General features: G+C 39.3%; 1 protein-coding gene across 11 annotated transcripts in view; it reads left to right on the top strand.

Moving 5' to 3' along the window:
* NAALADL2 (N-acetylated alpha-linked acidic dipeptidase like 2) overlaps window positions 1-12,331 on the top strand; it is a 412,338-nt gene that overhangs the window by 187,313 nt on the left and 212,694 nt on the right. The window lies entirely within an intron of this gene.

Here is a 12,331-nt window from a genome sequence, read left to right as displayed (position 1 = left end):
GTGCTTTAAGAAATCTGCATCTAATTTTTGTCACAAAAGTGAACTCTGTTTTTTTTTTCTCTATATGGTAAATTAAACCATTTTTCTCTATGGGTTTAGGATGCAAAAATTGACCTTTGCACTCTGAAAGATGGTGATTTGTTTATTTTTTATTCCTGTTTTAAGAATGTAAGTTTTTGTAAAATACCTGGGTTTTACTGGGTTTGATTTTATTATTTCTTCAATGTGGAATCCTTTCACTTCTTTGACAGTCTATATAACATGTTTGTACCAGAGTATAATCACTTTTCTGTAGCTGTGAGTGTGGAAGAAAATAGGTTTTTCTGACAGTTTTTGAAAGTTATGGGAAGGGTAGATGAGCTTATTTTTGGCTTCTGGAATGCAAAGTTCCTTTTTCATATTAAAGGTAATGAATTGGAGATTTTTTTTGACCAGATCAGTTCAGAAGCAGCAGAACAGCAGAACTCCCATACCTGAAGTTAGAAAAGATTGTTGTCATGGTCATCCAAAGAGATGTTACTGAGTAGATCAGAAGTACATCAGAAGTAACCACATGGATGTTTCTCATTTATTAGATTTGTAAGCCAAGCCTTAAATCCTCTAGTAGGTAATACCATGTTTTGAGCCAATGCTGTACTAAATTCAAGAGAAAAAGGGAATATGAAGGGTTTCATGTCAGTTTTCATGTACTGAACTGATTCTACTTCATACAAATTAATTATTTTCATAATGGGAAAGGGTGAAAATTATGAAAAATGTTGATTTTTAATGGAAAAAGATAACTTCTTTGTCTTTCAGAGAGTAAATTGAACTGAATTCTGTCATTAGTCTTCGTCACAACCGAAGTATTGCAGAAAGCTAAGCCCTAAGATTGGGTATGACTCAAATTACAGGAAATTGCTGACGTGTCTGTCAGACTCAGGATAATATTTCAGTACTTTGTGCTTGGGGACTGGGAATCACTTGCCATTCTGTTATTTCAAAGGGTGGTTTAAAACAATCCCTTTTCAAACCCTTTATCACTTGTCAAATTATTTCAGGTTGCTGTCGGATACTAGTGAGAATCTGGATTTTAGGTAAAATGAATTCTATAAATACTCTGAAACTTAAAAAACTTTGGTAGTTGCCATCCTGTAACATAATTCTTGATATTTGTTTGGGGTTTTTTTTCCCCAATTTAATAGCATGATTTCAATAAAAGCAGTCAAATATTAATTCAGCTACCTATCAATTCTGTATATGAATATATAATCAATGCTTTTAGCATACTGCATTACCCACAAGGTTTTTCCTAACCCAGCATTTTGGTCTGAGACAGCTTTTATCCCATGTTGTGTTCAGTTGCTTTCCCTCAACATCTGTTTGGCAGGAGTCAGAGTGAGTGCAATGAAACCTGGGTGTGTGCAGGCCTATGAGTACAGAACGTGCAACATATGCTGCTTGTGTAAAAGGAAAAAAAAAAAAACCCAAAAACACCCAAACCTGACAAAATCATTATATGTTATTTCAAAACTTCCTTCAATAAAATACTTTGAGTTACTAGGTGTAAGTGGCAGCTGCTTAGCTTGCAGTTTCTAAATGTTACTGAGCATGACATTAATTTAATTTTCGTTGTTTACTCCTTAGATCAGGCTCAGGTGGCATGGGAGTTTGCTAACAGTCCTGTAAAGGAATTAGGAGGAAAAAAAACCTGTTTAAGAGACACAGAGGTGCCAATCATAGTGCTGGAGTAGACATCACCCTCATGTGCTTGAAGGTCTGGGCTGAGAGCTTTCTGTTGGGGTGAAACCTCCTTGTGGTCAGATGAAGCTTTGAGGATTTAACCCTTTGCAGCTCTAAAGAGGTGGCAGAAGTGCTCCAGGGAACTTTTGTTAGGATTTGGACTGGATTCTGTGTGAGCTGAATGAAGCTTGTCTACCAGTCCCTGTTAGGAGTGGAAGTGGTCGAGTCCCCATCTCTGGAGGGATTTAAAGGATGTGCAGATGTGACATTTAGGGACATGGTTTAGTCACCTTGTCACTCAGCAGTACTGGTTTAATGGTTGGACTCAATCTTAGAGGTGTTTTCCAACCCAAACAATTCTGTGATGGTGTAGGATATCTGCACTTTGTCTTCATGGGTTGCTGAATTGGGATATTCAGGTTCTCCACTGGAGGCTCCTGGTGGGCTCCTCTTTTGTCAGTCCCATCCTGGCTGTCTGCATCATCCCAGCTCCATGTTAAGGTTGGTTTTTTTTTAACCAGTAGACATACTAGAAATCATTAGGTAAGAAAACTCCGTGTGTTGGCTTTTATTCCTTCCACTTTGCACTTTGTTTCCTGTGACATGGGAATGCTACAGGATTTCTGTGCAATTTAGCACAGTTGTAATTACTGGTCTTGGCCAAGTTGCTTAATCAATGGTACAGCCTAAGTCGACATTATCTCTGTGAGCCTTTTTGGGCACCTCTCCCCCACCCCTTGGGGAGGTGCTTGCATTGTTGACAATAAAAGGTAGGAATCAGTTCATTCCTGATGTTTCAGAGGTTTAAAGATGAGTTCTCAGAGGTGCCTGAAGGGGAAAAGTAATTATCACAAGAAAAATTAGGAGTCTTTCCTCACCTAGTACACTGCATTTTAAACTGGGACAAAAAATTAAAAAGGGACCAATATTGTTAATAGGATTCAGTCAGTAAATCAAACAATTCAGGAGTGTCAATGCTACATTTGTTCAGATATACATTTTTGAAGATAAACAATCTGCTCCACAGTACAGGCAGATTCAGGTCTGGTAAAATCACTCATGATTCTGCAGACATCACTGGCTGATGGGAATCCAGTAATTATATCTGTTTGTTCCATGAATATAATTCTTCACAGTGTTCCTCTGGAAGATATATGATAAAGTTTAAGTTCAAAGTAGGTGTAGCTTGTCTGCAGAAGGCCTTCAGGGTGAGTTTATAATAAATGCTGAAGGTTGTAAGAAGCAGACCTTTAAAAATACAGAAACACCCACTGCCATGTTCAGTAAGCAGCATGCCACTAAATTCTCAAAAGTAAATTTGCAATTAAAATGTGCATAATTTTCAATGAGATCTGATCGTTAAAGCTACTTTTAAAAATGACACTGAGATTTCTGCTATCACTTAAGTGCTTTTGAAAATTCAGCTGTTTTTTCTCTTACGATGTATATAAAGTATTTCAATTTTATTGCTCCAAAACCAAATCAAAAATAAACAATCCTATTTAATTTGGAAAATGTGGGACTATCATAATTTTTTAATTTTGGGGCTGGCTTCTATAAATTAAATGGATAAACAAAGATTGATGTTGAATAGTAAGAATAAAAGAACCAGGCAGTCCTGTTGATGCCAGTGATAACTCTGGCTGTGCACTATTTTTCAGATTAGCAGATCGCTCTCATGTTTTTAAAATTCTTGTAGCCTTATTGAGCTTTACTCAATAATTCCTTTCTAAAATTGTACTTCTTGGTTATTATCAGACCCACAGGTTTTTTAGATACATCTCTCCATGATTAAAATGGGGATGGGGGCACAGAGTGAAGAATCTTTGCTTTGCTCTCCAGCCAGTCTACAGAGAAGCTCCTACATTTCAACTCTGCTTTTCATCCTGTGTATTCTCACTCAAACACTTCCTTCACTATCGTGTTTTCCCCCCTCGAGCAACACGGAGGTTTAAATCCCTTCATAATACATCCAGTTGTTACTAACTGTCCTTTAGAGCTGTATCTGTTCCTTATTCCAGCTGGTAATATCACCTGCAGGATCTCCCAAATCCATCTCTGGCAAGAATTGATTTGTCGCTGGTGCCTGCTGCCATCCATAACTTAAGCTTAATTCTTCAAAGGGCTTTGGGAGATCGGGCAGCAGCTGCTCTCCTGTGTGTCATGGCCAAGGAATAAAAGTGCCAGTGCAGTGAGAAAAGGACTTGCAGTTGTTTTTTTATCAAAGTGAAGTGAGAAGCTTCCATATCCAAGTGTTTCTTGTTCTCTGATCAGTTGTAATGTTAAAACCTTGGGCCTTCAAATCTTTTTCCCAAGTAAAACCTGAGAAATACATACCTGAGGGGCAGAGAGAGGCTGGAACTTCTAGGAAAATTGGAGTTTTGGAGATTTGGACTGAATGAATTTACAGAATGGTGCTCGGTGGATTGCCCTTGTCCCAGGAATGAGGAATCCTGCAGGAGCAGAGCTTCCTCAGGAAGGGTGTGAGGAGAGGAGCGCTCTGGTGACTGCTCCCTTGGGTAGAGACCCATGTGGTGCCCCTCCTATTAACAGCTACTGTTAATTAATAGCCATGTTAGCGTTCAGGAACACACATAATCACGGGATATGATTCTATGCAGGTGCTTTTATTGAGAGCTCTGGGAATCAGGGGTACAGACCCAAATCTGACTCCCACATGGCTTTCGAGCTGAACCTATTTTATATTCTATACTTATATAACTTACATATTAATTATTAAACTTATATTGTTCTATTGTATACATTGACATGAGTTTCTCGTGATCTTTCTTAGGTCCCTGACCACAGTTTCTCATGATTATTCTTACGATTAAACAGTAATTATATTTAATTACTAAACAATCATCACATCTAACAATTATATCATTTATCATGTACTAGCTACACAGGTGCAGTTCTAGCAAGGTACAAGGCCTTCATGTACCTAGGGTATTTATTTTTTTCTCAGGGCCTACTAAGCTTAATTTTCCTTTTAACCCTAAATCCCCATGATTTTAAAAGCCTTTTACTATCAGCCACACCAGACCTCTCCATGGCTGCTGGGAGCTGTGTGCTGGCCCAGCTCACTTCACTCATCATTAGTTTTGTTCCCCGTACACAAATTTTGGTTTTTTTGTCACACCAACAGCTGAAAAAAGCATTGCAAAAAAGCAAATCTCAGTGGGAACTCTTCCTATTTCCTCCTGGATATCAGTTTCAGGTATTTCTTGTGTTGCTATCAAAAATGCAAGTATTGAATCTAGGTAGGCTGGGTCTGAAGCCAGGCTTGCTTCATCTTTGGAGATGGATGTTGGTGTATTCCCAGGTAACCAGCAGCTAAGTGAGCTCCCTAGATCCATTTCAATCCTACTGCAGAATCACTTGGGATTCTCTTCATTCACATGGTAATTTTGAATGTGTATTTATAAGTACAAAGTCCTTTTTGAAAGGAGATAAGAGTAATATCAGACAAGGGAAAGTTCCCACTTCTCCCCCTGCCACCTCCCCATTGAAGAATGGCTCTGGGAACATGGGGAGGTGTCTTTTGTGGAAGAAAGATGCCCTGTGTGACCCAAGTGCTATCTGTGGAACAGAGACTTGATAAATTTAGGCTTCAGATACCCACTTATGTCAAGTATGTCAAGTATGATTTCTTTTTAAACCAAAAAATAGGTTATATCTGTACTTCAGAGGTGTTAATAGAAAGGCTTGTCTGTTTCATAGTTTTCCTTGGTTTCATTCTTTTTTTTTTTTTTAATTTAGTTTCTTTTTCTTTAGATGAAAAAAGGATGTATTCTATCAATATAATGCATGAGAAGGATGTGTAAGTTTGATCCTGTTAGGGTCAGCTGCAGCATATGCTTATAATATTCCTTTTCTTGTTTGAAGAAATGTCTTAGGTTATGGCTTACTTACTATTGAAAGGACGTGTTTCAAGTCCACCATGTGTTTCACTGAGAACAATTTTTCTCTTCAGTTGATTATTTTTTTAACAGTATCCCTAAAAATATATAGATTTTTAGATGTTTTGGAAATCATTTACAGTAAAATCTGTTTTTTTGTGTTGTAACTGTATCCTTTGTAAATTAAGTACATAGCGTTGCCTTAAAATAATTTCCTAAGCAATGCATGTTTGATTTCCTAAGCAATAAGTGTGATATGTTAATGAATTACAATCAATAGACTATATTATGCCACATCAGCATAATAAGTAATAAGTCCCTTGATAAATTCACTGTCTGTCACAGCTTAGATTAATGGCTTTAGTCTTGCTGCTGTACAGTGCCTCATGTTTTCCATGAAAAAGTGACACCGGTTTTTGATAGGCTATAAAGTATAAATTAATTTTGCTCCAATCACTTATTCTTGAATTGCATAATCTCACTAATTTTAAAGATTACCTTGGTGGAATTGCTTCACAGTCCTCATGAGAGGAGTGTGGTTAGGGCTTAGAGAGAGCCAATTTCCATGGCCATTAGCTATGTGCTTCTTTACCATCACTGCTTAAAGTGTGGGGCAATTTAGTCCCAATTAGAGCAGCAATTCTGAGTGGTGACAAGTGCTGCTTTCCCTAATAGATGATGAAATGAGCTGTGCCAGCCTGGCTGAGGGAGTAATTTGCTTTTTAAAGGTCTGGCATTCCACATTCCTGCCTGTTTGGGGTAGCAGAGGGATTGAGGAGGGCTGATGATGCCTTGAATCCTTCTGTCAGCTGGGCTGCCCCAGGACATCTTGCTCTCCACTTTGCTGCAGGTGTCTGGGGCTGTTTGAAAAACTCAGATTTTTCAAGGGACCATTTCAGGGACAGTCTGGAATGGATGGTGAAACATCAATGGATTTTTAAAATCCACCAATTTTAAGAAACTTTTGGCAAGTGATAGGCTCTATACCTGACTTTACCTGGGAAACAGAGATACTTGACTGGAGATTTCTGAGCAGCTCTGACACTAATTCTGGCTAAAAGGCAGTATATAGAAGCTAAAGAATTATTTATGTTGCCATCTATCATTTTTATAGATTTAGCCAAACTACATTTTTCCTAACAGAAAGAACCTGGAGGGAAAAAAACACACAGCCTGCTGAGATGACAGCCAGTTTTCATTCCAGACCATTTGGTAAATACCACAGGGTGAAGAAATTGGACAAAGTTGTCCTTCACTGTCCAGTCCTTGCAACTCAACACAAGGAGGATCAGCAATTTTGGCTGGTGGTCCCAGGGACGTGTTTATAATGATAGTGAGGAACAAACCTTGGAGAACAAACCCCCTTAATAATTCAGTTAGTGACACATGGACTGTCTCCTGATTGCCTGAACAATGCAGGAGTTTCTCCTGTCTCTGCTCTGAACTTCCCAGTGTTACTGGGTGCTCAGAGGGTGGATTTTTCCTCAGGAGATCGTGGCAGAGGGCATTCAAAGAGTCCTAAAATCCTGGCAGGTTCCTGTTTAGGATGCATCTCTCATCAGCACGGTGTGAAACTGAAGTCCATGGATACTCCTGAGCTCCATCCTTTCAGTGGGATCTGCAGTTCCCTGGTAGGCACTGACACAATTAGTTTCCTGCCTGTGCACATAAATCAAATTAACAAAGCCCTGAGGGGAAGGAGTTTTCTCAGCCCTTCTTGGTGGTGCTTTGACAAGCAGTTCCCTGCCATCAGAACCTATGACAGCTACTTGCTGGAAGCCTGATAAGTCAGCCTGTTGCTGAATTTAACTGACTGCAATTTGCTGTACTGTATTAAGTTACGGTTCATGCAGAATTTGTAACTGAAGGTTGCCGGGGAGCATCGCTCAGGATCGATCAGGAATGATGAAATTGATATTGTCTGAATAATCATCAATTTTAATGGTGGTATTCTGCAGTAGCCTTCCATTAAGGGGCTTCTAGTCTCAGTTCAATTCTCTTTGAAAGCTGATGAGTTTCTGGAATGAAACAAATATGGATTGCATTGCAAAGTTGGGGCTTTCCCTGGCAATATTGGAACTTGTGGAGTGTAGGACTTCAAAAATAAAAAAGTTGGCTTTTCTTAATTTTAAGCAGTACTGTTCATGGACAAGAAGTTAAATAATGCCTCCTGCTCTGTATGTACATCTGATTTCTCTCAGTCTCAGTAATGGGTGATCTTTAAATACACATTTTCAAGTCTCATCCTTCATATAAGCTGGTGTTTTCTTTCTCATCCTTCATGTAAGCTGACATAGCCTTTGGACACATCCAGTTGCCACAAATTTACATATGTTCCTCTACAAGTTAAAATACTGACTCATACTCTGCTTGGTTTATTAGTATTTCTTCAAGGTTGAAAAGGCTGCAATTTTCCAGTAAGATGGAATTTTCCCTTTCCCTTCTTTTTTTCTTTTTAGGGAAACATGGAACTTGAAAAGTGAATTGAAATGTCACTATCAAAAAAGAATGTTCAAATAGCTCAGAAGCAAAATTGTTTGGAAATCTTTTTTCTTGGAGACCTCATGATTTCTGTTCCAATTTGGGGAATTTGGGAGCTGTATGCTGACAGTTCCTCACAGAGCAATGTCTGGTCCTTGACCAGCTTAATGTCTTTATTTCTCTTTTGTGAAAATGTGTTATTTAACAGAGTAGAGAAGATAACAAAACCAAAAATGAGCATTAAAAATAACACTTTAAGATCTTACTTGTTTTACTTTTTTTTTTTTTTTTTTTAAATGGGTACTCGATCTTCATTAGCCATCTGGCTAATTAAGTGGGTTGTATGAGGCTTCAGGAGAAAGGTCACTATTGCTGAAAGGATCAAGACCCCATCATAGATTAACTTCTCTTCAGGAAATTTGGGAAAGCCCTATAGACAGAAGTTTGCAATAATTGGTGTATTTTACTGAGGTTTGGGTCTAGAGGAAGAAAGTGATTTGGAATGTCTTTCCTGTGGAAGGCTGCAGACCCCTGCAGGAATCCTCTCTGGTAGTACAGAATTGAAGAAATGGCCAGAATTTCGGAGCACATTACCTTGACTCAGCAGTCAAGGTGTGATGCTCCTGACAATATCACATTTTGCTGCTGCTTCAGGTGACTTACTGAAGCCCACAGACCGGAGAAGCCCCGGACCTGATCAAAATTTGGAGAGGTGAGACAGTGAGAAGAAGGATCAATAGTTCAGAATGTGCAAGGAGCCCATGAAAATGTCAGTGTGTCAGATGGACATTTCTTTTCTCTGTCCCAGCAGGGCAGCTGTGCTTCAGCAGAGAGCTCAGATATTTACAGTTACAGGCTGGAAGGTGTTCCCAGTGCTTCTGGAATCTGTTTCCTGTCCAAAGCTCCCTGAGCCAGGGCTGATGCAGTGCAGATTGAGAGCATTTAATTATTGAAATAGTTGGCTGAGTCCTATTTGTGAGGAAAGGGTGGTAGCTCTGGGAAGTCACTTGTTTTATGGTCATTTGTTAGTAATTGTTATTGAATGCTTTTATTTTCAATAGATGCCAGCCTGGGTGATGGACCTTGTGATGTGCATTATTAAATAAATAGGCAGGCTTCAAAAAAGGCCATACAGGTCACGAACAAAGTTTCTGTTCCCTGTCAACTATTTAGGGAACAAAGCAAGGAGCTGAATTATTCATAACATGCTTAGTGCAAGGCAAATGGAACCTAGCAAGCAGTGCAAATAGTGACCTAAAAAATACAAATGGTTTTCTTCTGTATTATAATGCCTGCTTTTCTTTACTAATATTTCTGGAAACTATTTAAGAAAATTAAACTGTGACAAAAAAAAAAAGAAAAAAGAAAAAAGTTAAATCTGCATGGTTCCTCAGGATCCTAGCAGGGGATATTGTTTTTAAATTATTCAGTTTATAAAGTTTATTCAGTGCTAAGAAGATAGATAAGGCATGATGTTAATACACGTATTCATTTTGTTGCTGTGGAAAATGTGTGAATTTTTAAAAAAAATGTATTAACTTTTGTAAAGGCTGTTTCCTACAGACAGAAACATATCTATTTGTATAGCTGTCCACTTCTATATGGGGTTTTGAGCCTGTGTGAATACATAGGTGTAATTTTGCATAATAGCTGAAGTTCTGTCCTTTACACAGCACTTCTCAAAGCTCTCATATGTTCCAGTGCTTGGCACCACTTCTCCCTGTGGTTGTGGCTGGAGCCTGATTGCTTCTAATCCCAGGGCCACAAGAACTTCTTGTGTTCACAGTTCCTTTGAAGTGGTAAAACCTCGAAGTACCATGATGGCTGTGTTATAAATGCCCAGAGAGTTATTAAGGACACAGTCCTTACATATAAATACAGCTTGGGGGGCTTATCTCATTCATATTGACATAAGTATTATACAGAACATAAGATGAAGTTAGTTGATTACAGTGCAGCACTATTTCCACATAAAAAAACATACCTGGGGGAGAATCCAGCATTAAATTACAAGAAGTATACAGCACAGAAAAGCTGATTAATGGAAACAATTCCTTTATGGCTTTGTTCTGTTGTTGGATGTTCTTTAGCCAGACTGTCGTAGGGTTCATTCAACACAAGGCAAAATATGTCTGTGGCATAGAAAAGGTGAGATGATATAGTGATTTCTTTCTATTTTTCCCCTGATCTCTGTGTTTCATCAGTCTTTTCAGAGCTTGTATTGAAGTATACCAAGATGAATAAAATTTGTGACTAACTTTTTGAATTAATGCTTTTTTTCCCTTTCTTTTTGAGCTGCTTTTGCTAGGATGCCTGAGAGGGTTTGATAATCTGTCCTGATGAACAAACTGAGCTAAACCAGAGGATTTGAGCTCTGGCAGGAGCTGGGTGGAGCTGGGTGCTGTCACAGAGCTCCTGGAAGGCACAGGGAGCTGTTCAAGGCACTGTGAACATGCTGGGCATTATCTGGGATTTGCAGCTCTTTACTAGCAAAACTTTTTTAAAATTTTTTTTAAAAGAAGAAGACTCAGTTAAAACAAGAATAATTTGGTATTATTCTAGAAATACAAAGCTAAATAAGTTAAATCCTCCTTTAGTCTTGTGGATTTGGAAATTGGTTTTACATGCTTGTGTCTCATCCTGCCTGGATTAGTCTAACTCCCTTTTTCCAGATTTTGCCAGCGCTGCAGCCTCAGCAGTCGTGTGCAGATCACAGATTCCTGAGGAGGAACGAGGCTCATGGAGGGCTGGGTCTCTCTTCTGTCTCTCTCATTTCCTCCTGACTCAGTGTGTCTTGACATTAAAAAGGTTTCCCTGTGTGGGAAACAGTTAATCAGATCAGGATGAGTCACGGCAGGATTAAATGTTGGCGGTAGGATGGGATCCCTTCCCCTCAGTTAACGTAATTAAGACTGACATTAAAGCTCAAATTATCCTGTATCAAATGAGGTGAGTGAGAACCTCTTCAGTGACATTCCTGCCCAGTGCTGGCCCTGCCTTGCTGCCAGAGGATCCCCAAGGTGCCCTGGTGCTCCAGAGCTCTGGGTCTCCTTGGTGGAAGGTTCCTCTTGGCCCAGCTGGGCTTGCTGCCTCCTCAGTGTTGGCAAAACGAGCTGTGGAGCTTTTCCAGCAAGACTGTGGAGTTGTGTGTTCCAAATCTATAAATGCTTGGCTGCCTTTCCTCAGGGACCTTTCCTGCACTGCCTCAGGAAACCCCAGGGTTCTCCCCGGGCATCTCAGCTGAGCTGGGCACAGCAAAGGTGTGATGGCACCAGCATCTTCTGACTTCTCAGGGCTTCATGTCATCCTCCTTTGCTCACTGTTTGGTTTCTCCAGAACAGGTGAACCTCTGAGATCTGGTCCCGTTTGCATCCTCTTAGACAAGAGCAGCTGGCAGTCCTGCAGCATTTGTTAGCGCACACAGAATCACCAGGTTGGAAGAGACCTTCAAAATCACTGAGTCCAGCCCAGCCCTAACACCTCAGCTAGACCGTGGCACTCAGTGCCACATCCAGTCTTTTTAAACACATCCAGAGCACAGATGGATATTCTCTAAATGGTTTCCTTGCACACTTGCTCCAAATTTATATTATCCTCCAAAGAACTCAGAATGTTTGCACTGAATTTTGATTATTGAATAACCCAGTCTACCCCAAAAGAATTAACTTCAGCATTAGTTATATACTGGATCTCCTGGTACATAAAGACATTTTAACACTTTTTATTTATTGTGTGTTAGACACTGGTTGCTGGCTGCATTATATTATGTGACTCAGTTCAGCAGAGGTAGAAAACAGATTTATCTAAAGATGAGTGTTAAGTATTTGTTATGTGCTCTTGTGCCACTCATGGAGAGTGACTTTGGGACAAGAATGGTGATATTCCATCAGTAACTGAAGAGCTATTACTCCAAAAGAAAAAGAGTTTATTTTTCCAGGATGAGAGGAAAGCTATTTCATACACAGAGGGATGGCAATAATTGCAATAAGGTTTCCTGTAGCCATACACAAATAGTTTCAGGTTTTTATACCAGATTGTGATACAGGATGTAAATAGTGCTTCATAAAACTACTAAAAAGATAACTTAAAATGTGGGGCCATATCAAGAATTGCTGGGGCAGCTATTCCAGAAGCATCAAAAGTATATTGTAGTACTGTTTTTAATCCTTTAAAGAGATGACTTGATAGTAATAGAGAATTAGTGTTCCTTACCAGATAGCTAGGAG

This window comes from Taeniopygia guttata, chromosome 9 (assembly GCF_048771995.1).
Source record: "Taeniopygia guttata chromosome 9, bTaeGut7.mat, whole genome shotgun sequence".
Taxonomy (NCBI): Eukaryota; Metazoa; Chordata; class Aves; order Passeriformes; family Estrildidae; genus Taeniopygia; species Taeniopygia guttata.
This window is presented reverse-complemented; position numbering and strand designations above follow the sequence as displayed.